Raw genomic sequence first — 24,731 nt, 5'->3', positions numbered from 1 at the left:
CCTTGTCCTCCCTTTTTTCTTCCTAGTTCTTCCTTTTCTTCTTCTCTATCAAATTGATTGTGCCCTCTCCTCTCGCTGTTCTGATGCTGCAGTGATTCAAAAACACACCCTCTCTCCCTCTCTCTCAGCCGCTCTCTCTGCCTCCCTCGCTCTCATTGGCTGCCTGCTAGAGGTGAGGTGACATCACCCTTCTTCTCCTCGCCTCTCCCCTCATCCCTCCCTCTTCTTCTCCTGCCTCGCTCTATTCGCTCACTCTTGTTGGATTCTGACCATTCCTTTATTGTCTTCTTCCCCCCATCGTTCCCTCCCTCCCTCTCTCCATTCCCTCGGTGCACCCCTCCTCCCTACATCCATCCTCTCCTCCTTTCTCTTCTCCGCTGCTGGCCTTATGCATGCAGTCTTTCCAGCTGGATTAGTCTTGCCAGGTTCCAGCAGCCAGCCAATCTGCTCTGCTGCCAGATAGCAGCTCTCTCTCCTTTTCCTATACGCAGCCATGCAGATCAGCTCTAGCAGGCATAACAATACATTTATTAGCATAGTGGTATAGCCTATGGCCCTACCCACTCTGCTCTACATCTCATTCCCTGCTCATGTCCAAAATGGTACACTATTTCCTACATAGTGCCCTACTTTTGGCCATAGGATACGCTCCCTAATTGCAGACTGACACACCCATATGGCACTGGTCAAAAGTAGTGCACTGCATAGGGAATAGTGTGCCATTTTGGACGCATCCTGCATCTCTCTCTCTCTCTGTCTCGCTTCCTCACCATGCTCTGTCTAATAGCCCTATACAGGTGCTTTAAAGGGACAGCCAAATGACCCTTTATATTAATAACGTCTAATGGATTCTGGCTTCTGTCGCTACTAAAAAGGCATCTATTGCAAACTCCTGGTTCAGGAGAATCATTCTACAGCGTGTAGGAAGTCTAGCTCAGACAGATCAATATGGATAATGTCTCTCTTATCTCTGCTCATTTCACTGATAAACAGAGTACGTCTCTTCTTCCTACTGGACGTATGGCTCTAGATGTAATCAGGAAAGACCCCTCTCTGTCTCTCTTCCTCACCATGCTCTGTCTAATAGCCCTATGCAGGTGCTTTAATGGGACAGCCAAATTACCCTTTATGTTAATAACGTCTACCATGGTCGACTGAGCCCATCTTTCTCTTACAATTAACGGATTCTGGCTTCTGTCGCTACTAAGACACCTACTGCACACTATCTATTGGGCTTTCAATTGATAAAGCAATCAAAGGAAACGTAGTCAGTGTCAGACAACGTTGTTGTGTTATGTAACGTAATTCTATGTGGAGAAATATGTGTTGTGATCTGTGACTGGGAGATGTGGCTGAGGGGCGGAGCTGGGAAAAAAAAGTATTATCATTTATTTATTTATTACCTTTATTTAACTAGGAAAGTCAGTTAAGAACAAATTCTTATTTTCAATGACGGCCTCAGAACAGAATGTTGATTGGGGGATAATAACTCTGAGAACTGCTGATTGGGGGATAATGAGGAAGTGGCTCAGTTATCTGTAGGAAGCCTATCTGTGTTGTGACATGATAACAGACAGGCAGAGGGGTGATAACAGTAATACAACCCAGGGGGAATATGGTACTCAATGTCTTAGGGTGGTCTGGAAGGACTGTACATAACTGATCCTAATTTTCACTGATCCTGAAAACTGTGAAGGGAGAGAGCGAGATGGCTGTATTCTCTGATAAGGGTCTTTGTGACCAAAATCTATGTTTATCTAAGTGGGCAAAGACGCATTTCTATAGTTTCTTTCTGCACCCGTCAGGAGATACCAGTGATACAACACCGGGGGACTAAAGAGTCTGACTCTGATACTCGCTGTGATCTGGAGTCTGGGTTGATCAGGACTGGGCAGAACAAACTGGCCTTCACTGATCCTCACACTTATCCTTTCTGATGGTCTTGTGAATTGTGTCTGCACCTGAACTTTCTCTGAAGCACCGTCTACTCCCCTCCTTCATTGGTCCAGAGAACTGTGATGAGAGAGGTGGAGACAGAGAGCAAGAGAGAGAGAGTGACTGAGTGACAGAGACAGAGACAGAGAGCAACAGAGACGGAGACAGAAAGAGATAATGCCATCCGAGTGCAATATTCACGTAACCACACAGAGATTTGAGGATGACGATATTGTCCAGTCCCATTGAGCTCCATGTTATTCCACTGTGGCAATGAGGCCAGTCCAGTCTGAGTGCCAGGCTCTCCATGTTATTCCACTGTTGCACTGAGGCCAGTCCAGTCTGAGTGCCAGGCTTCCCATCTGCCAATATACCCAGTCCCATAGGAAGTGCCAGACAAAGGAGGAAGCAGACAACGGACACAGCGGCGGAGCATGGCAGAAGGTGATTGATTACAGTGAGAACACAGATCATGTACGACAGAACCCCAGAGGTTACACAGCCATATTTAGAGATCTGAGGGAAGGCTGGGATTATGAAAGCCTGGAGATACAGTAGGCCTGAGGCAAGACATGAGGATGGGACAAGGGCTAAGGCTGAAACCTTTGTAGAATTACAGAATACAAATGCATTATACGTCGAAATGGTTTCTGTTTTTTATTTCTAAAACCCCGGCAGATAGCTAGCTGCAGAGCAGGGGTGGAATTAAGTTTGTGATAGATTAGGCACTGAGGATATTGAGGGAAATGACTTAGCACTATTTGTTGGCACAAATTTGAAACTTCAGTCAGCAGGGAGAGTTGAGATAAGAGTTTTTTTGCACAGTTCATTTACACAGACGTTTAATCTGAACATTCTCTGTTAAGACCCTGTTGTAAAAATACACAAATATTTAATAAATGGAACGTTAGTAACGTTTAGAGAGGCAGCCCAGCGATTCATTCAGAGTGGTTCAGGAGAATCATTCTACAGCGTGTAGGAAGTCTAGCTCAGACAGATCAATATGGATAATGTCTCTCTCGTGTCTCTGTTCATTTCACTGATAAACAGAGTACTTCTCTTCTTCCTACTGGATGTATGGCTCTAGATTTAATCAGGAAAGACCTTTGAGGTCCATATCCAGCACAACTCAACCGATAGAGTGAGAAAGCTAATCGAGAAAACACCAAGAGTAATACCTTTTCGTTATCAGATTTTTACTTTGCCTTTTATCAAGCTGTAGCCTACTTTCACGGTTCTTATCTACACTGAACAAAAATATTATACGGTGTTGATCCCATGTTTCATGACCTGATGTAAATGATCCCAGAAATGTTCCATACGCACAAAAACGTATCTCTCAAATGTTGTGCACAAATTTGTTTACATCCCTGTTAGTGAGCATTTGTCCTTTACCAAGATAATTCATCATCCTGATATCCTGATCAAGTAGCTGGTTAAACAGCATGATCATTACACATGTGCACCTTGTGCTGGGGAAAATAAAATGCCACTAAAATGTGCAGTTTTGTCACACAACACAATGCCACAGATGTCTCAAGTTTTGAGGGAACGTGCAATTGGCATGCTGGCTGCAGGAATGTTCACCAGAGCTGTTGCCAGAGGATTTAATGCTCATTTCTCTACCGTAAGCCACCTCCAACGTCGTTTTAGAGAATTTGGCAGTACGTCCAACCAGCCTCACAGTCAAAGACCACGCGTAACAATGCCAGCCCAGGACCTTCAAATCCGGTTTCTTCATCTGCAGGATCGTCTGAGACCAGCCACTGCAACTGTGGGTGGCGGTGGCGGTGGCGGTGGCGTTATGGTATGGGCAGACAAGCTACGGACAATGAATACAATTGCATGTTATCAATGCCAATTTGAATGCACAGCAATACTGTGACGAGATCCTGAGGCCCATTGTCGTGCCATTCATCCACAGCAATCACCTCATGTTTCAGCATGATAATGCACGGTCCCATGTCGCAAGGATCCGTACACAATTCCTGGAAGCTGAAAATGTACCAGTTCTTCCGTGACCTACATACTCATGTCCCCCATTGAGCATGTTTGGGATGCTCTGGATCGACGTGTATGACAGCATGTTCCAGTTCCCACCAATATCCAGCAACTTCACACAGCCATTGAAGAGGAGTTGGACAACATTCCATAGGCCACAATCAACAGCCTGATCAACTCAATGCAAAGGAGATGTGTCGAGCTGCATGAGGCAAATGGTGGTCACACCAGATGCTGACTGGTTTTCTGATCCACGCCCATACCTTTTTTTTAAGTGACCAACAGATGCATATCTGTATTCCCAGTCATGTGAAATCCATAGATTAGGGCCTAATGAATCTATTTCAATTGACTGATTTCCTTATATGAATTGTAACCCAGTAAAATCTTTGAAATTGTTGTATGTTGTGTTTATATTTGTGTTCAGTGTACATAGCGCCCGTTATTCCACCTGGCTGTCACACAATGCCTCTCATACTATCTTGGTGAGCTAATTTTCTTCTGTTTTAATCCATATATCTGATTATCTTCACCTGACCTCATACACCCCTTCTTTCCTACTCTCTTTCTTACCCTCCGTCTCTCTTCCTCCTGTACAGTAAGGATGAGTCAGCTAGCAGAAGAAGGGAAATGTTGATGAAAGAAAGATGAGAAGGGAGGAACGTCGGGAGTGAGAGAAGGAAAGAGGGAGTGGGGCAGCAGTATGAATGAACAACTTTCAGTCGAGGGTTGCATGAAAAAGGGACGCTGTCAGCAGAAAAGAGAGAGAGAGAGAAAGAGAGTGAATTCCATCAGCTTAAAGAGCAAATGTGACCAACAAAGGTATTGACTAAAACAGAAAGGATACGTGGGCATTGAGAGACAGGAAGAGACAGTAAGAGACAGAGAGGAAGTTTGATCGACAAAGTGATGGAGAAAAGGAGTAGAGGGAGAGAGTATTATGGAAAGTGTGATGGAGGGAGAGAGAGAGTGTGTGTGTGTGTTTTAGAGAGAGCAAGACAAGCCTAAATCGTAACTTTAGATGTTTGTATGGGAGAAAAGGAGAGAAAGGCAGAGAGAGAAAGACAGAGAAAGACAGTGTGTGCGTGTTACACTGCTTTCACATAGGATTTACAGTATTTTGCCTACAATTTTTTTAAATATTACACCTTTACAAACAGGCTAGTGGTAGTAGTGGTGTTCAGATGTGGGTGGGCGTCTATTTTAATACATCCATTGAAAATATACTCCATAAAAAATAAAACCATTATTCATTCATTTAGGCATGTCCTACGAAACATTATAAGACTAATAAAATGTATTTTCAAAAGAATAGAATAGCACATTTTGCGTCTACGTTAAGGTCTGTGCAGCCATGGCTGCGCCATCCAAATTAAATCAATAGTTTGTTAATGATTTAAACAGACGACACCTACCCAATATCAGTCAACACACATATATATTCTATTGACTAGTAGGAATACAATGTAATATTACAGAATAAAATAAAACAAATATTTTCCCCACACAACTTGTGTCATGGGAATGTGTTGAACAGCTGTCATTTTAAATAAAGTTATATTTTGAAACAGAGCCCAGGCCCATGTTTTTTTAAATCCATGTTTCATCTCTTTCCTACCCTCACTCTGCTTTGTTAGGGAGCAGGCGTGGGGTCTTACCTTCATATTTCACAACCTCTGCAGGCATTTGGAGTTGCCTATCGGCGATTGAGCAACATAAATAGCCTTACACTTGATTTAGGCTACATTATTGCATGCAAAAAATGTTTCTGAACAGTAATAGATGAGCTATAGCCTACAGACGGTGATTCAGTGAAACAAAATCACATTGATTGATTAGACAATTTCACAGGCTTTTTGTTAGGAGTAGGCCTAGGCTACTAAGTGAGTGCGAGTGACGAGCAAAATAGCCTCATCCACTTGTTAAACTACATGACATGGCAAAATGTTCTAATGGCCTACATGAGCCAACTAGGTAAGATGATTATGGGCAGCACTCACCTCAATTTCCCAGCCTATATGTAGCCTAACCAATAGGGTATCCAAATGGAGATTCGGTGAAAACAAACATCTGACATATATTGATTTATCAAGACCCCATACTTGTCAGGGAGGTGACCAAGAACCCTATGGTCACTCTGACAGAGCTCCAGAGTTCCTCTGTGGAGATGGGCAAACCTTCCAGAAGGACAACCATCTATGCAGCACTCCACCAATCAGGCCTTTATGGTAGAGTGGCCAGACGGAAGCCACTCCTCAGTAAAAGGCACATGACAGCCCGCATGGAGTTTGCCAACAGGCACCTAAAGACTCTCAGACCAGGAGAAACAAGATTCGATGGTCTGATGAAATCAAGATTGAACTCTTTGGCCTGAATGCCAAGCGTCATGTCTGGAGGAAACCTGGCACCATCCCTACGGTGAAGCATGGTGGAGGCAGCAACATGCTGTGGGATTATTTCAGTGGCAGGGACTGGGAGACTAGTCTGGATCGAGGGAAAGATGAACGGAGCAAAGTACAGAGAGATCCTTGATGAAAACCTGCTCCAGAGCGCTCAGGACCTCAGAAGGTGAATCTTCGCCCCAGTCTAACAGGACAACGACCCTAAGCACACAGCCAAGACAACGCAGGAGTGGCTTCGGGACAAGTCTCTGAATGTCCTTGAGTGGCCCAGCCAGAGCCCAGACTTCAACCCGATCTAACATCTCGAGAGACCTGAAAATAGCTGTGCAGCTATCCAACCTGACAAAGCTTTAGAGGATCCGTAGAGAAGAATGGGAGAAACTCCCCAAATACATGTGTGCTAAGCTTGTAGCGACATGCCCAAGAAGACTCAAGGCTGTAACTGCTGCCAAAGGTCCTTCAACAAAGTACTGAGTAAAGGGTCTGAATAAAATGTGATAGTTGTATTTTTTTTATACATTTGCAAACATTTCTAAAAACCTGTTTTTGCTTTGTCATTATGGGGTATTGTTTGTAGATTGATGAGGGAAAAAACTATTTTAATCCATTTTAGAATAAGGCTGTAACGTAACAAAATGTGTTAAAGGTCAAGGGGTCTGAATAGTTTCCGAGTGCACTGTATGCGTCCAATAAATTGGTCTGCACCGCATCACTCATAGTGATTCAGGGCTAATCTCTATCGCCATCCAGCTAACTACAAGCGACTGGCTAAACGAAAAGACAAAACCTTTTACCTCTGAGATGTTAGAATCCATTTCCCGGTGCTTGACATAAGAGCTCAGCCAAGATAGCATAAAGTAAAAAGACAGCACTGTTTTCCCACCTGAATCTCCTCATTGCCCCCAGCAACATTAGCCTACATTTAGGCTATTGTTTATATGTGTATTACACACTATGTTGAGGTAAGAATCGGAGTATAATGCTGTATGGATGTCAACCCCAATCCATGTCCATGCCATAATTACCAATCAGCTGCATTACAGTTAAAAACTACTTTCCCTACCACCATCAATTTCTGTATGCTAGCTATGCTACCAGCTTAAAAAAGACTCAATCTGACATCTGCAGTGGCCCTACAGCAATCACTGTAATCCAGCCTCTGTAGAACTCAGGACATGAATTCTTCTTGCACTTCGTGGAGCAGAGCAGAGCTGTTGTGAAGGAAGTTGTGAAGGAAGTGAGTTTGTGTTTGTACAGGACCTCCCGTAATGCAGAGCATTACAGAGCCCTCCGCATTGTTACACAATTTGCGAGGCACACGGCTATCTGGGATGGCTGGGTATGGAGCTCCATTTGGCCTCTGCAAACCTCCGGAGGCTCCGTAATCGCGTCACACCCTCCATATGGAGCCTCCAGACAGCAATGATATCCCTACCCAAGGTATCATAAAGATGTATTTTATTTGGGAACTTGCTCTTATAGACTTTCACAAAGTTCCCCATGTTTGTTGTCAAGGAAGTGAGTTTGTGTCTATACAGGACGTACCGCCCCAACCTACTGTCAACCAATTATGTCAATGCGGAGCTATACTGAGCCCTCCGCATTGTTACAAAATGTGGGAGGAGCACGGCGATGTGGTACGGAGCTTGATTTGGCCTTCGCAAGCCTCCGCAATTGCATCACACCCTCTGTATGGAGCCTCCGGATCGCATTACCAGATCAAGCATAAATTGCCTTTAACAATGCAGAGGGCTCTACATAGACATGATTGGTTGTCCGGTGCAGACAAATGACAGCTCCCTGAAGCACCAGAAGTAGGAATGCTCTGACTTCTGCCGAAGCCGCATCACAGTAAATTCTGTACAGCCACTGCAGACACCGGATTGACAATACAGAGCCTTTTAAAGTCATTGGCATCACTTTACCGAAATGATTACCATGAGGAAGAAAAGGTCTTTTGGCAGAAATAAAAGTTTAGGCTTTGATACCGCCAATACCTTCTAGATATAAAGAAGAGGCTGAAAAAAGTTGGCAGTATGATAAAGTTGGCGGATAAACCTCTTAGTGTGAAAGGGATTAGAGAAAGGAAGTAGAGAGAAATAGAGTGTTCGAGAAACTGAAAGAGACAGTGCTACAGATGTAACACTCTTTCGAGAGTCAGTCAGTTCCAAGAGAGGGTGTCTGAACTTAGCTGAGCTGTTTTCGCTGTTGTGTTTCTGCTGCTGTGGCTCAGTGCTCTCTCCATTGATTGGGTTAAGGTCATTACGTGGCTGTAAGGTCGCCCAGCTGTCTCGACCCGGCGTTAATCACTCACTAATCGAAGGCAAATGACTCTGATTTAGTTATCTCTTACAAACCGGAGTGCTACCCTGTCTGTCTGTCAGATATGAATGTCTACATTCCAAATGGCACCCTAACCTCTACATAGTGCACTACTCTAGGGTAGTGCACAGGGCAGGATAAAGAAATTGTAGGCCCCTGGGGCTTTGTTTAAAAAAAATATTGAACTCTGAATTCCATCAGCTAAATCATATAGCTATCTTTTAGTATACACACTGTCAATCAATTTCGCCAATGCCATGGTTGCCAGTGCTAGACTGATAGCTGCCTTCAGCAGAGTAAACATGTTTGTTAGCTCATTCTATCTTTGACTGACGTTAGCTAACGTTACCAAATAAAGAGTGTCTCAATTTGGTAGCCATCTATTCCCGCCCTTGTCTGGAAAACACTCCGTAACTAAAAATAGAATTGTTGATATACAGTAGGTAACTCACTCTGTGTGCAATGATGAATGTGTACAGTATAAATCCTATAAATCATCTATGGTTGGTATAGTTGGGTCTCAGCTGGCTTGCAATCTTGCTGCCAATTTAGTGATGCTAGTTAGCTAACAGCAAACTGACAATATTGAAATGTCCCTGTTAGGTATGCGTAGCTAGCCAGTCTAAAAGAGATCAATACAATTAGTGGGGTGGTTCAATTGTGTATTGTTGTGTATTTTGTTGTAGCTGGTACAGAACCTGATTCCACCAATACGTGCCTCCAACCCCTAGCTCTGCACAAGGTGAAGGTAAATTGGCCAAAATATTTACAAGCTGAAGGCTAAACTAGCTCAATTTACAGTAAGCATGGCATAAACATGATTTGGGTAGTGTTTGTATGGTTTGTGTTATGGGGCTACAGGTGGTTAGAGGTACCCTGAGGACCACAGAATACCTTCCAGACCATGTAATCAATTGCGTCGACCCCTCTTCTCACCTTTTGTAAAACTCAGGTTATCTGGAGTCATTCCACAGTGCCCTGCTGAAAAATACCCTAAAGCGGGGCATTGTGGGTACACAAGCATGAGGGAGCGGACACACATTGCATTTATGGAGCACAACAAGATTGTGGGACAGAAACCATCAAGGGATACTGAACAGTATAAAATCAACACTACAACAGTAATGACACAACCACCTCATTCTCAAAACACAACACAAAAACACGTCAAAACAATTCCCCTGCAACAGGCTACTATTGACAAGAATGACCGGTCAAAGTCAAATGGGCTGGGGGAGGTTTACAGACAGTACTTTGAGATGAGGAAGGGGCTTTTGGTTGTGCTTAGACAGTAAATATATTGTTGTGTATGAGAGCGATTGAGGTGCCTTTTCTCCTCAATCTCCCATACACAACAATTCATACTGTGTAAGAACTGCCTTCCTAAGACTTTTCACACCTTCTTTAGCCCCCCCCAGCCCATTCACTTTGTTGACAGATCTTTCCTCTCAAAACAGCTCCCAATGCCCCCTCATTGTCCCTAAACAAAACGCTAGCCGGTCCCATTCGGTTGATACCTTTACCAACAAAGGCATGTTGCCCTACATCCCTTCCAGAAAAAGTATAAAACCACAACCATGTCTTTCCAGGAGACGTGCAGTACCAGCAAATCTTCTGCAAGAGGACCAAGCAGTTGGTGGTTAAGAAGCCCTACAGCACTTTCGACAGAGTCTTTTCCAGCTGGCCGTTCACCGCAGACAGGACAAGCCCATCGCCATAAGCACAATGAGTCTCAGCTTCCCCAGCCCATCATTGCCAGTGTACCGAAGCCGGATAAAGGACTATGGCTGCGTTTACGCAGGTAGCCCAATTCAGACCTGATTGGTCTTTTGACCAATCAGATCAGTTCTGAAAAAGAGCTGATGTGATTAAGACCAAATAGTGGAAAAAAGATCAGAATTGGGTTGTGTGTATAAACACAGCTAATTATTAGAATCAGGATGTGCTACATTATGGTTGGAGGTAAAACCTACAGGACCGTAGCTCTCCAGGAACAGGGTTGGAGAGCCCTGATGTAGAACCAGCATAAAATAAATGTGGATCTTTTCTATCAATCTTCTAAATATTTCTGCCATCATGGATTCACAATATGTATTTATAGAAGCTGTACATGGCTCTGTAGCATAAAAAAGATGCTAGACATTCAGATATCAAATAATGTTTATTTGTCAACATCTAAAATACAGTACACTATTTAATGCTAACTCAAGATAACTGGGTATTCAACAACGTTTTAATGGTAAAAGTAACATTCAAAAAATATATATAGTATGAACAGCATAGTACAGTTCAGTGTGTCCGAGTGTCTCTCAGGTGTGGACACACAAGTGCAGAGAACTGTAGTTACATATTGTTACACCAGATAATGTGAGTTACCCAAATATTTTAGCCGACATCTTGACTATTTCAAGTCTTCTCCCATTGATTGAGACAGGTGGGTGTCCACCCCAAAGTGCTGCATGTCATGATGACAGAGACCTGTCTCTATCAATGAGTGAGAAGACTTGAAAGACACGATGGTGGCACACCATCTTTAAGGAGCAAAAAAAGTATTTATTTTAATAACAGAGCATTTTCTGACATTTTATGAGACTCCTGTTTCCCCTGAATCGAGGACATCGCTAAGATTGGTTGAAAATTCTCTGTGCTACACCAAACAGTACCTATCCTGTAACTCCCAGTAATGTATAACAAAAATCTTTAGTTAAACTGTCATTCAGCTCCTCATCTGCTTGAAATCCATCATAATGTCTAATCCCTCGAGGGGGATACAGTTCTGCTACAATGACACATGCAGACAACAGAATTATGTTTCTGTATCTAGAATTCACTCCAGGAAGAAGCCCAGGCATTAAACGTTATTGTCTGCAAGACAAAAAAAAGCATATTCACTCTATTGTACAGTTTGAACAACAGTTGAACCGTGCCAGCATAACATCAACATTAGGGTAGACTAGTTGGACATGCATACATGTGCACAGGAACAGAGATTACATTTACAACAATATCTAGCCTAATAGAAAGAAATATGGCATAACCCTCAACCTTTGCACAGCGACCAGACCGTACAAATGAGCCTAGGTAGGTAGGCAGACATCTATTTTTAGAGATTTACAACAGTACATTGTTGTATTATTGTTTCTCCTCACTGTTCGGTAGTAAACTTACAGTGCATTCAGAAAGTATTCAGACCCCTTGACTTTTTCCCACTTTGTTATGTTACAGCCTTATTCTAAAATTGATTTAAAAAAAAAATCCCTAATCAATTTACACACAATAAAAGCAAAAACAGATATAGAAATGTTTGCAAATTCATATAAACATACAGGAATCACATTTACATAAGTATTCAGACCCTTTACTCAGCACTTGTTCTTTACTAAACATTTGTATTAAACTATTCACCACCTCCCCTGTTCAGAGGAAACCTTTTTTTTTTTTTTTTTTTTACAGCTTTTCTGCTACATATACATACACATTTTAAATGCATGGTACTTTTATATACAGCAATCACATAACAATAAAACATTACTAAACAAACTCTTTAATCCCACCCCTCAGCCACTCTAAGCCCATCCCACCTATCACTATAGACCACCCTCGTTTGGTTTTTGGTGCCATGTATTTTTCAGTTGTGCTGTGATGTTTTACATAGATTTTGAACCTTTTCTAATCATAATAGTATCCACAGATTATGAGCTAAAGATGAAAACCTTTCCTACGAATATTATTAATTGACTGACTATGGCTTTCCAAATCACCCAACACTGCTATTTGTAAGGTTAATTTGAAGTGAATGTTGTGATTTTTTTAACCATTCCTGAACCTGTGACCAGAAACAAGCTACATAGAAGGCAATACCAGAATAAATGATCTAGTGATTGTCTCTTCACAAAATCTACAGAGCTGAGATTGTTGTATGCCCCATATATATAGCATTCTGATGGTGGTATGAATTTTGTATAATAATTTAAATTATTGTGTTGAATCAAGTGTAGTTTTTTGTATCAGTTCATAAACCATGTGCCATGGAATCGGTACATCGAAAATCTCTTTTCATTTATTTTGCAACCTGTATGGTGCAGCAGTCAACATTTTTGTCCTCAAACGAAACTGGTATATTTTTCTATTTATGCCAATTCCTTTCAGCCAATTTGTATCTTTAATATATGGCAGACAAATTCCTTACCTTCTCCCTCTTCCACTTACCACCTCCATTTTTGTGGTAACGCTGCAATCAGTTGGTTTTAAGTTTGGATTGAGCAGACATTCCCATATATTTTCGATAGCTGTATATATGTGACATAACTCCACCGTTTCCAATCATAATATCATGAATAAATATAATACAATAAAAAATACAGAATTGTCTTATTTGTATTAAGTCAGTATATTTTAGTTTAACCATAATAGTTGTTCTATCTTTTCTGGAGGATAAGGATGAGCCTTTCTTAATAATCTACTGGAGACCATTTTGGGTTTAAGTATAACTTATGTATGAGTGAAGCTTTAAGTGAGAGGTTTAAAGCTTTAATATTGAATAATTTTAGTCCCCCTAACTCATATTTATTATATAAATAGGCACGTTTAATTTTGACTGGCTTAGCATTCCAAATATATATATATATTTTTTTTTTTACTCATATGATTTAAAAAACGAGTCGTCTGGAGTAGGCAGCGCCATTAGTAAGTAAGTAAACTGTGATAGGACCAAAGAGTTAATCAATGTCATTTTTCCATGAATAGACAAGTATTTACCTCTCCATGGTTGCAGAATCTTACCTATTTTTGCAAACTTTCTATTGAAATTGATTGTGGCAAGTTCATTTATATTTTTGGAGATGTGAATACCAAGTATGACTACTTCACCATCCATCCATTTTATTGGTAAACTACAAGGTAGTGTAAACACTATTTTTTAACGATACAATACGTAATATGGTACACTTGTCATAATTAGTTTATAGTCAAGATGCTAGAAAAGTGATCAAGATCTTCAATGATACTGTGCAGGGATGCAGATTGCGGACTTTAGAAAAAACTAGTCATCAGCATACATTGGCATTTGTTTTTAACCCCTGGACTTCTAACCCCTTTATGTTCTTGTTGGATCTAATTTTAATAGTTATCTATTTATTATGGCCAATGTGAAAAGCTATGGAGACAATGGACAGCCTTGTTTCACTCTTAAAAGCTCAATACTTTCTGAGAAGTAACCATTATTTACATCTAGGTCTGCTGTACATAAGAGATTCATTGAAATGAAAGTAATCTAGGCATTTATATATAAATTCTAGTCGTACTTTATCAAACGCCTTTTCAAAATCTGCTATGAAGACCAGGCCTGGTATCTTTGATGTTTCATAATGTTCAGTACTTTGTTGAAGCACCTTTGGCATTCTCAAGTCTTCTTGGGTATGACTTGGCACAGCTGTATCTGGGGAGTTTCTCCCGTTGTTCTCTGCAGATCCTCTCAAGCTCTGTCAGGTTCACTGCACAGCTATTTTCAGGTTTCACCAGAGATGTTCAACCGGGTTCAAGTCTGGGCTCTTGCTGGGCCACTCGAGGACATTCAGAGTTTCTTTCCCTCAATCCTGACTAGTCTCCCAGTCCCTGTTACTGAAAAACATCCCCGAAGCATGATGCTGCCACCACCGTAGGGATGGTGCCAGATTTCCTCCCATGTGACGCTTGGCATTCAGGCCAAAGACTTCAATCTTGGTTTCATCAGATCAGAAAATCTAGTTTTTCATGGTCTGAAAGTCCTTCAAGTGCCTTTTGGTAAACTCAGCCCAACAATGCCCAACACAAGTTCTAGTCTTTCAGACTGGACAAAATGTGTCTGCTTGTATATTTGCTAATGAATCAACCTATAGGAACATTGTTGAAAGATGTCCAATGGCTCTATCGAACAACCATATTTACACCCAAAGAACACATAGTGCGATCAGTATAACATTGAGCCTTCGAAATGCCACAAAGCAGTACTAGGTGTATTTTTGGATCTCCTGGGCAATTATGTGTGAAACACACCTCACTGTCCTAGAAATGCCTCAGACATTATGAAAACAAGCCCAGATTCCTCCAGGGTGAAATTCCCCTTTAACATGACAGGAGACATTAGCTGAATCTTTTTTAAATTCCACAATGACCATGAGTTGCTACTCTGACAAACTGAGATCAATCTGGTCCTGAATTCAAACAAACAATAGCCCAGGCCCATGAAGCGACACAGACTGTACAATATTAGGAAGAAATATATTCAGTATACACTACCGTTCAAAAGGTTTGGGGTCACTTAGAAATGTCCTTATTTTTGAAAGAAAAGCAAATGTTTGTCCAATAAAATAACAGCAAATTGATCAGAAATACAGTGTAGACATTTTAATGTTGCAAATGACTATTGTAGCTGGAAACGGCTGATTTTTAATGGAATATCTACAGAGGCGTACAGAGGCCCATTATCAGCAACCATCATTCCTGTGTTCCAATGGCTCGTGGTGTTAGTTAATCCAAGTTTATCATTTTAAAAAGGCTAATTGATCATTAGAAAACCCTTTTGCAAATATATTAGCACAGCTGAAAACTGTTGTTCTGATTAAAGAAGCAATAAAACTGGCCTTCTTTAGACTAGTTGAGTATCTGGAGCATCAGCATTTCTGGATTCGATTACAGGTTCAAAATAGCCAGAAACAAAGAACTTTCTTCTGAAACTCAATATATTCTTGTTCTGAGAAATGAAGGCTAATCTACGCGAGAAATTGCCAAGGAACTGAAGATCTCGGACAACGCTGTGTACTACTCCCTTCACAGAACAGCGTACACTGGCTCTAACCAGAACAGAAAGAGGAGTGGGAGGCCCCGGTGCACAACTGAGCAAGAGGACAAGTACATTAGGGTGTCTAGTTTGAGAAACAGACCCCTCTCACAAGTCCTCAACTGGCACCTTCATTAAATAGTACCCACAAAACAATAGTCTCAACGTCAACAGTGAAGAGGCGACTCCGGGATGCTGGCCTTCTAGGCAGTTCCCCTGTCCAGTGTCTGTGTTATTTTGCCCATCTTAATCTTTTCTTTTTATTGGCCAGTCTGAGATACGGCTTTTTATTTGCAACTCTGCCTAGAAGGCCAGCATCTCAGAGCTTGGCACACCTGTATTTGGGGAGTTTCTCCCATTCTTCTCTGCAGATCCTCTCAAGCTTTGTCAGGTTGGAGGATGGGGAGCGTCGCTGCACAGCTATTTTCAGGTCTCAAGAGATGTTCGAAGTTCGGGCTCTGGCTGGGCCACTCAATGACATTCAGAGACTTGTCCCAAATCCACTCCTGCGTTGTCTAGGCTGTGTGCTTAGGTTCATTGTCCTGTTGGAAGGTGAACCTTCGCCCCAATCTGAGGTCCTGAGCACTCTGGAGCAGGTTTTCATCAAGGATTTCTCTGTACTTTGATCCGTTCATCTTTGCCTCGATCCTGACTAGTCTCCCAGTCCCTGCCGCTGAAAAACATCCCCACAGCATGATGCCGCCTCCACCATGCTTTACCGTAGGGATGGTGCCAGGTTTCCTCCAGAAACGCTTGGCATTCAGGCCAAAGATTTCAGTGTTGGTTTCATCAGACAAGAGAATCTTGTTTCTCATGGTCTGAGTCCTTTAGGTGCCTTTTGGCAAACTCCATGCAGGCTGTCATGTGCCTTTTACTGAGGAGTAACTTCCATCTGGCCATTCTACCATGAAGGCCTGATTGGTGGAGTGCTGTAGAGATGGTTGTCCATCTGGAAGTTTCGTCCATCTCCACAGAGGAGCTCTGGAGTTCTGTCAGAGTGACCATCGGGTTCTTGGTCACCTCCCTGCTTCCTCTTGAGCCCCCCACAGGCATGGGCCCAGGGGCTTCAGCCCCCGCATTAATCTGGCCCTGGTAGTGCACTATATAGGGAAAAGGGTACCATTTTGGAAGAAGCTCAACACTGCACTCTCAAACAGATTGATTTGATACCACATGCAAGTAGCATCAGCATTTTATTGATGCTGTCTGACATTTAATTGAGACCAATAAAGACTGATTATTATTGCCACTGTGACTACCCCCAGTTATGGGGGAGAGAATAGGAGACCTACATTAGGCCTATTAATTAAATGGGACTCATACTATGTCAGTGGTTGAGAAAATGTAGGATCTTTGCATATCATTGATATGCAAAGCAGGGAGGTTTTGCATAGAATTTGTCATTGAACTTGGGGCCAATAGGGCAAACTTGGCTTCACAAAAGAGCAGGTTCACAACCCACTGGGCAAAAACTGGTTGAATCAATGTTGTTTCCACATCATTTCAACAACAAAATTGAATGTGATGACATTGAATCAATGTGGGAAACTCATTGGATTCGCAAAAAGTAATCAACGTAAGTTAATTTCCTTTTTTTAACCTAAATCCGATGATAGGGTGATTATTTCTTTTTTGATTTCACATTGAATTCACGTTGACAACTCAACCAAAACTAGACATTAAACTGATGTCTATGCCCAGTGGGAAGGCCTTTAAAAACACAGGAATTAACTTTTACAAATTATCTGATGACTAAGAAATGATCTAACCAGTGATTTAGGCAATTTCCTGTCAGAACATATTGACTTCAAGGGTCTCACTTACTAAGGGTTTGCTGTTGCACCTTTGAACATCTTGCACCTGTTCTTTTGAGACATAAAACAAAGTATCTAAAACATGAAACTGTCTTTATTCAGGCACATCTTTCAATATCTCATCTTTCAGAAAATAACAGGTTGGAAAACATATCTTTCAAAGGTTTACCATAGCCATTCAACAACCTTTCATAGCTTTCTGAAGAGCACAGAGAGAATACCTCTAGGGTATAAATGTTCCAAATTCACTGCATAGCATGTGGAATGACGATCCAAAAGTATGAGGGCTGAAATGTGGTGGTTGCCACCTCGCTCACCTTCACTAGCTCCTTGGAGAGTAGAACGTGGATATTAGGCTCTCCGTGCCATCCAGTTCCCGGGCCAGGTCCCAGGCTGATGTGGTGTTGAGTCCCAGGTTGTGTAGGTTGTCTTCCAGCTGGTTGGACCATCTGGCTCTAGGCCTTCCTTCCTCTTGGGCGTGGTAAGTTAGGGGATGCCTTTAGAGGATGAGGACAGGCTCCAGAAGTGGGTTCAATCTGGCCAGGTGACCAAACAGTCAGAGTCAGGTAGCCACCTGCCTTCTCTGAAATGCCACAGAGTGCTGGGCCAGGGGGGTTAAGTGCCAGATGGAAGGAAGGGGAGAGAAAGACAGAAAGAAGCTGGGTTGAGAGGGCTAGGTAAATGAGGGAGGGTTAGGTGGTCTAGGGGACTATGGGGACAGCAGGGATGATGTCACAGTGAGAAGGCACGGAGAGACTCAGGGTACATCCAAAATGGCACCCTATTCCCTATATAGTGTACTACTTTTGACCAGGACCCATAGAGAATAGGGTGTCATTTGGGATGCACTCTCAAACCTGAAAGGTGAAAGACTATTCAGCTTCAGACACATCCTGACCTTTATAGTAGACAGTGTCACTACCGTTCATTGTCAGAAAAGTATGGTCCAACTGTGTTAGCGTGTATTTGTGTGTGTGTGTGTACTGTAACCAAAGGTCATCTCATGAAGATCAGCTGAGCCCAGTGAGTCCAGCGATCAAGACATCTACATCTCTATCTCCTGAGAAGAAAAACCCCCAACAGCATCCCAGTTCATATTGAATCACCGGGGAAGTAATATTTCAAGAACTGAATGTGGAGAGACTGGCTCCATCCTGGGTCGTGTTCAGTAGGGCACACAGGATTATTTTATTTTCAAAAACAAACATTTCTTATTGGACATACTGTGTATGGATTGCATTCTACCTGGCAGGCCGCTCCTACCAGGTGACGTGGAGAGGATCTGTGTCCACACCACATACTCTCACTACTGGTGTCCCCCAGGGTTCGGTCCTAGTCCCTCTCCTCTTTATACACCGAGTCACTCGGCTCTGTCATATCCTCACATGGTCTCCCCTATCATTGTGTGAAAAGTCTTAGGAAGGCAGTTCTTACACAGTATCATTGCTATGTGGATGACACTCAACTACTTTTCGCCTTTCCCCTTCTGACACCCATGTGGCGACACGCATCTCTGCGTGCCTGGCAGATATCGCAACTTGGATGTTAGCCCACCACCTCAAGCCGGAGCTGCTCTTCCTCCCGGGGAAGGCCAGCTCGTCACGCCCTGATGGGTTTCACCTGTCTTTGTGATTGTCTCCACACACCTCCAGGTGTCACCTGTTCTCCTCATTAGTCCCCAGGTACTTATTCCTGTGTTCCCTGCTTGTCTGTTGCCAGTTCATTTTGTTTGTCAAGTCAACCAGCGTGTTTTTTCCCGTTCTCCTGCTTTTTCCTTCTCTCTGTTTTGCTAGTCCTCCAGGTTGTGACCCTTGCCTGTCTGGATTCTGAACCCGCCTGCCTGACCATTCTGCCTGCCCTCGAGCCTGCCTGCCACTCTGTACCTCCTGGACTCTGACCTGGTTTTGATCTTTTGCCTGTCCATTACCATTATCTTGCCTACCCCTTGGATTATAATAAATATCAGAGACTCAAACCATCTGCCTCCCGTGCCTGCATCTGGGTCTCGCCTTGTGCCCTTATAGCCCTCTCAAAGACCTCTCCATCACAGTTGACAACTCCAGTGTCGCCCTCCCAGAGTGCAAAGGACATTGGTGTGACACTGGACAACAGCCTGTCGTTTTCTGCAAACATCAAAGCAGTGACTCGCTGCTGCAGGTTCATGCTCTACAACATCCGTAGAATACGACCCTACCTCACACAGGAAGTGGCGCAGGTCCTAATCCAGACACTTGTCCTCTTCCATCTGTACTACTACAAATCACTGTTGGCTGGGCTCCCCGCTTGAGCCGTCAAACCCTTGCAACTTATCCAGAACGCATCAGCCCGCATGGTTTTCAACCTTCCTCAAGTTCTCTGTCACCCCCTCCTCTACATTCTCCACTGGCTTCCAGTCGAAGCTCGCATCCACTACAAGACCATGCTGCTTACCTACGGAGACAGCAAGAGGAACTGCCCCTCCCTACCTTCAGGCTATGCTCAAACCCTACACCTCAACCCGAGCACTCCGTTCTGCCACCTCAGGTATCTTGGCACTCCCACTCATCCCAGGCCAAGCTCTTCTCTGTCTTGTCACCCCAATGGTGGAACCAGCTTCCCCTTGAAGCTAGTCCCTGCCCATCTTCCAAAAAACATCTCAAACCCTACTTCTTCAAACAGTAAAAAAAGTTTGACAGTAATTCTATAACAACTTGATACATTACATGCCTTCATTTATTCATTCCAATTAGACTGATTTGGATTTCTCCCTGACCAATATGGTGGCCATTTTCACCCCATTCTAGAACTTCTAGGGTTCATGACAAAGCCCCTATAGTAAGTTAAAATCTCTATGGTCGGCCCCCCCACTCCAGATGGTTTATGTCATGTTCATATCTTATGGGGGGGGGGGGGGGTGTGAAACTTGTACGCCACTGGCAAAACACCAGCATCTTGCGATTTTCAGACTGTCCCGCTCTTCTCATCCAGACTGGTATATTCCTCACAAACTGAAAACAAATAGCATCCTAATCATACCAGCCAAACTGATACAAACACAGACTTTGTCCAAAATGCCCTATAGTGCAATACTTTTGATGAGAGCCCAAAGTGACTCTGGTCAAAAGTAGTACACTAGGGAATAGGTTGCTATTTGGTGATACAGTAACATAACACCCCGCCAAACATTTCATGTACCGTCAGTGCTGGTGGGGGCCTTTCTCTGAACAGAGTGTCTCTACCATAGAGACATAGGATACAATACATGATGAAACTGTATTTTATTGTAAGCCTAAAATGTATTTCATAAAAAGCATTATTATTTTACTGTCGATGTATGCCGAGGGCTTTTCTCTCATCATCATCATCATCTATTCTCTGAACCATACAGTGTATGTACGCAGGCAACCGTTCAAAAGTTTGTCACTTAGAAATGTCCTTGTTTTCTAAGAAAACATACATGAAATGAGTTGCAAAATGAATAGGAAATAAAGTCAAGACGACAAGTTTATAAATAATTGTGTCCTTCAAAAACGTTTTGCTTTCGTCAAAGAATCCTCCATTTGCAGGAATTACAGCCTTGCAGACATTTGGCAATCTATTTGTCAATTTGTTGAGGTAATCTGAAGAGATTTCACCCCATGCTTCCTGAAGTACCTCCCACAAGTTGGATTGGCTTGATGGGCACTTATTTACCACACGGTCAAGCTTCTCCCACAACAGCTCAATAGGGTTGAGATCCAGTGACTGTGCTGGCGACTCCATTATAGACAGAATACCAGCTGAGTGCTTCTTCCCTAAATAGTTCTTGCATAGTTTGGAGCTGTGCTTTGGGTCATTGTCCTGTTGTAGGAGGAAATTGGCTCCAATTAAGCGCCATCCACCGGGTATGGCATGGTGTTGCAAAATGGAGTGATAGCCTTCAAGATCCCTTTTACCCTGTACAAATCTCCCACTTTATGTGATGTCTTCACTATTATTCTATGATTCCATATGTGTTATTTCATAGTTTTGATGTCTTCACTATTATTCTACAATGTAGAAAATAGTAAAAACAAAAACCCTGGAATGAGTAGGTGTGTCCAAACTTTTGACTGGTACAGTATATAATGAAGCGATAAGGCACAAGGAGGTGTGGTATATGGCCAATATGCGACGGCTAAGGGATGTTCTTAGGGACGAAGCATCGCGTGGTATATAGGCCATATATAACAAACCCCCGAGGTGCCTTATTGCTATTATAAACTGGTTACCAACGTAATTAGAGCAGTAAAATCAATGTTTTGTCATACCCGTGGTATACGGTCTGATATACCACGGCTGTCAGCCAATCGGCATTCTGTTTATATATATATATATTTATTTTTTTTACATATAAACCCTTAGATAAGGGCTTGTTTTCCCAGACCTAGATTAAGCCTAGTCTAAAAACTGCAATCAATGGAAAATCTGTGTCTGGGCCCCTAAATGTTGTATTAATAATTTCATGAGCTGTATTGTCTACTAATCTAAATAAAACTGTCAGAATAGTTTCTCTACTCAGAGCTCCACAGGGATGACGCCATTAACAAATAAGTCTGGAACGTAACCATGAAATCCAAGATCAAGACAATTAATTAGGCAAAAATATGATTAATTAAGGAGAAAAAGTATACAACTGTCATGACTAGACTCAAGGGTAGTAAATAACGTCCATGTTAACTGGTCTCTGATGTACACAGATCAAATGTTTGAGATAATGACTGCATAATCTATGGTTTTCCTCCTCTAATACCCACGTACTTACTAAATAGTGACTCTAGTGTTCCCCTCCCTTGAGTAGACCCTGTTCCCTACACATGGTTCTATTGACAGGGGGGCCTGGGTAACCCCATAACCAATCAGGGCCCCCCATTAGACATATCAAAAGGGACCCCCCCCTACAAAAAATAAAATATTGACATCAGTACGCCTAAGAGACGTTGGCACCACCAGAATGCATGTGGAGTTCAGTCAGCGTGAATGAATATAAGTCCCAGGACTATCTGTACCACTTGGTGCCAAAGGAAATGGTTAATCACTGTCCTCAATTCTCCAGCAGAAAAATACACTATAGCCCAATCTGCCATTAAGAAAAATATAGCCCAATCTGTCAATTAGGAACATTATACAAATTACAGTAATGAACTCACTCACTCTGTGGCCCCCTTTCATTTAATTCTCAGCTTCCCTGCGTCCCCTGCTTTTATAATTTCTCTGTGAGAGGGCAGTAATATTGTGATTTATGTGGGAGGACAGCAGCAGAACTGTATTAGTCTGAGAGCTGAGAGCATTTTGGCTCAAACACAGTTCTCTCTCCTTATTAATGAGCTGCTCTATAACAGTCATTTCCTCCCCCCTTCATCTGTATTGTTCTAAAACCACCAAGAGAGAGAAGACAGTTGTAGGCGGCTTTACACTCTGTAGTAGCCTATTATTGAATGAGATATTAAAATGCTTTCAGATTTGTCTATCTTCAGTAATTACTGGGCTGTCAATACTTATAAGACAATAATATATTCCAATTCCTCAACCCTTGTTGAAACATGGAAGAACACAGAACACACAATTGTTCAGAATACACAGGAAGATTGAGTGACTTGGTTAGAAACCAGGGTTTTCAACTCCAGTCAATTCAGAAAGTAAACTAAACTCCAATTTGAAAAGCATTCGAGGAATTTAACTAAAATTGACCACAACACTGCTAGAAACCAACCACACTGAAATTGTGAAATCCAATCCTTCCCTCAGTTTAACATCATGATCTACAGTAGGTCAGGGGTTCCAAAACATTTTCACTCAGGTCAGCCCCAATCCAATGATCACCACCTACTGGAAACATTAACACAGTGCAGCTCATGTCAATAGGCAGCCTCCTATTTACCCCATATCTACGGAAGAGTATTAGGGCCAAGTGAAGAGAAAAAATAACTAAAGAGTGATGGGTGGTGGTACTTGGATAATTTGGGGAGGGGGGGCGAATAGTAATACTTCGAGAATAAAGTAGCAATATTTCAAATGTTATTTCGAGAATAAAAGTAGGACAAAACAAACAAATGGCCATCAATCGAATGGTCTAATAACTCAACAGGCGTCACTGCACATGCACACACGCTACATTTCTACCTGGGAACTTCAGACTATATGGAGGCATATACTCTAACGGCCATGGTGAGTTATGAGCACAAACAAACCACTCTCTTGGCACTGTCAGCCGCCTCAGCCACTGACTGCGAAGAGCTCTGGGGTTGAGTCCCTGCCAGTCTGCCCTCCGTATTCGCTACAACGTTCTGCCGCATAATTGCAAATATTAGCGACCTTATCCATGATGCTTTACGAACAGTAGTATGTCCCCCTTATAGCAACTATCCTTCTAACGACTAGCCTAGTAGGCTAGGTGAGCACACCCAATGAAACGAATCATATTGGGATCCTGGAGACCGGCGGCTACGTCTGTGTATGTGTCATGTAAAGCTGCTCTCTAAAATTTGCTATAACACCGCTATTTTGCAGGGCATTATAAACCTATAGCGGCCCACTATATTGGGTATCCTAGGCAAGCCTTTCTTAAAGTATGGGTCGCGACGTGTCAGAGTAAATGTATAATTATTTCATTAATTACTGGAATTGCACTCTGTTCCGCATTGACTCTGCTCAGTTTGGCAGCTGCGCGAGTGGGTGGAAGATGCCCGTGTGCTTCACGGTTTACCGAAACTTTTTTCGGCAGTTCTCGATGATCACTCCGTGACCCACACGCTGCAGTGCTGTCGTTCAGACACTGGATTGTCATCCCTACTTGCCATCGAATGGACTCAAGTTCTGACAGCTCAATTGTCACGAAACGCAAATACAGCGATGAGTTTCTCTCCATTGGTTTAATTAATAAACTTTGAGAAATAACGAGGAGCGCCCAAAATCGGTTTTGTGCAGGGAAGTGCTTAGTATTGAGTCTCTCAAAATGAACAAATTAAAACGCAAGGTCCTGACCAAACAGCCACGGCATTTTGGTAAACCCAGGGAATTCTTTCAGAACAGGGCAGAATGCTTCAGGAAACAGTGCTTCTTCGACAGTGGAAAAGTCAACTAGCAAGGCATTTTATAAACAGGTGATGATAAGCAGAAATAAGGGAGTACTCTCTCTTAGTAGTCGATGTGAGTTGCTTTTTCAATCAATCCCCTTGTACACAGCTAATAGCTAGTTAAGTTGCTTTGGCTAAGGTTATCTAGCTACTAAAAGTACATATGAAGATGGGGGGGCTGTTGATGTTAAAATACAAGTAATCATTTTTATTCTGAACTGGAATACACCGATTGATGCAAGATGCTTTTTTTGAGTAAAAAACACAGTTCTGGGTTGCTCATCTATAGCAGGAAGCGGTCTCCTGCCTGGCAGAGAAAGCAGTAGATGTTCTGAAAGGGGGGTCTGAGCTGGTGTAACAGGGTTGG

General features: G+C 42.5%; 1 protein-coding gene across 2 annotated transcripts in view; it reads right to left on the bottom strand.

Annotated features, from left to right (window-relative positions):
• Nucleotides 1–24,731, bottom strand: part of LOC139542197 (neural cell adhesion molecule L1-like) — a 103,541-nt gene that overhangs the window by 76,691 nt on the left and 2,119 nt on the right. The window contains exon 2 of one of the 2 annotated variants that reach the window (XM_071347340.1): nucleotides 17,609–17,892. The gene's annotated coding sequence lies outside the window, so the exon portion shown is untranslated. Of the gene's footprint in view, nucleotides 144–17,608; nucleotides 17,893–24,731 lie in introns of those variants that run through there. The other variant, XM_071347341.1, reaches the window with a different exon arrangement.

Source organism: Salvelinus alpinus, chromosome 17, assembly GCF_045679555.1.
Source record: "Salvelinus alpinus chromosome 17, SLU_Salpinus.1, whole genome shotgun sequence".
Classification (NCBI taxonomy): domain Eukaryota; kingdom Metazoa; phylum Chordata; class Actinopteri; order Salmoniformes; family Salmonidae; genus Salvelinus; species Salvelinus alpinus.
The sequence above is the reverse complement of the archived record's forward strand: the minus strand, read 5'-3'. Positions and strand labels throughout refer to the sequence as shown.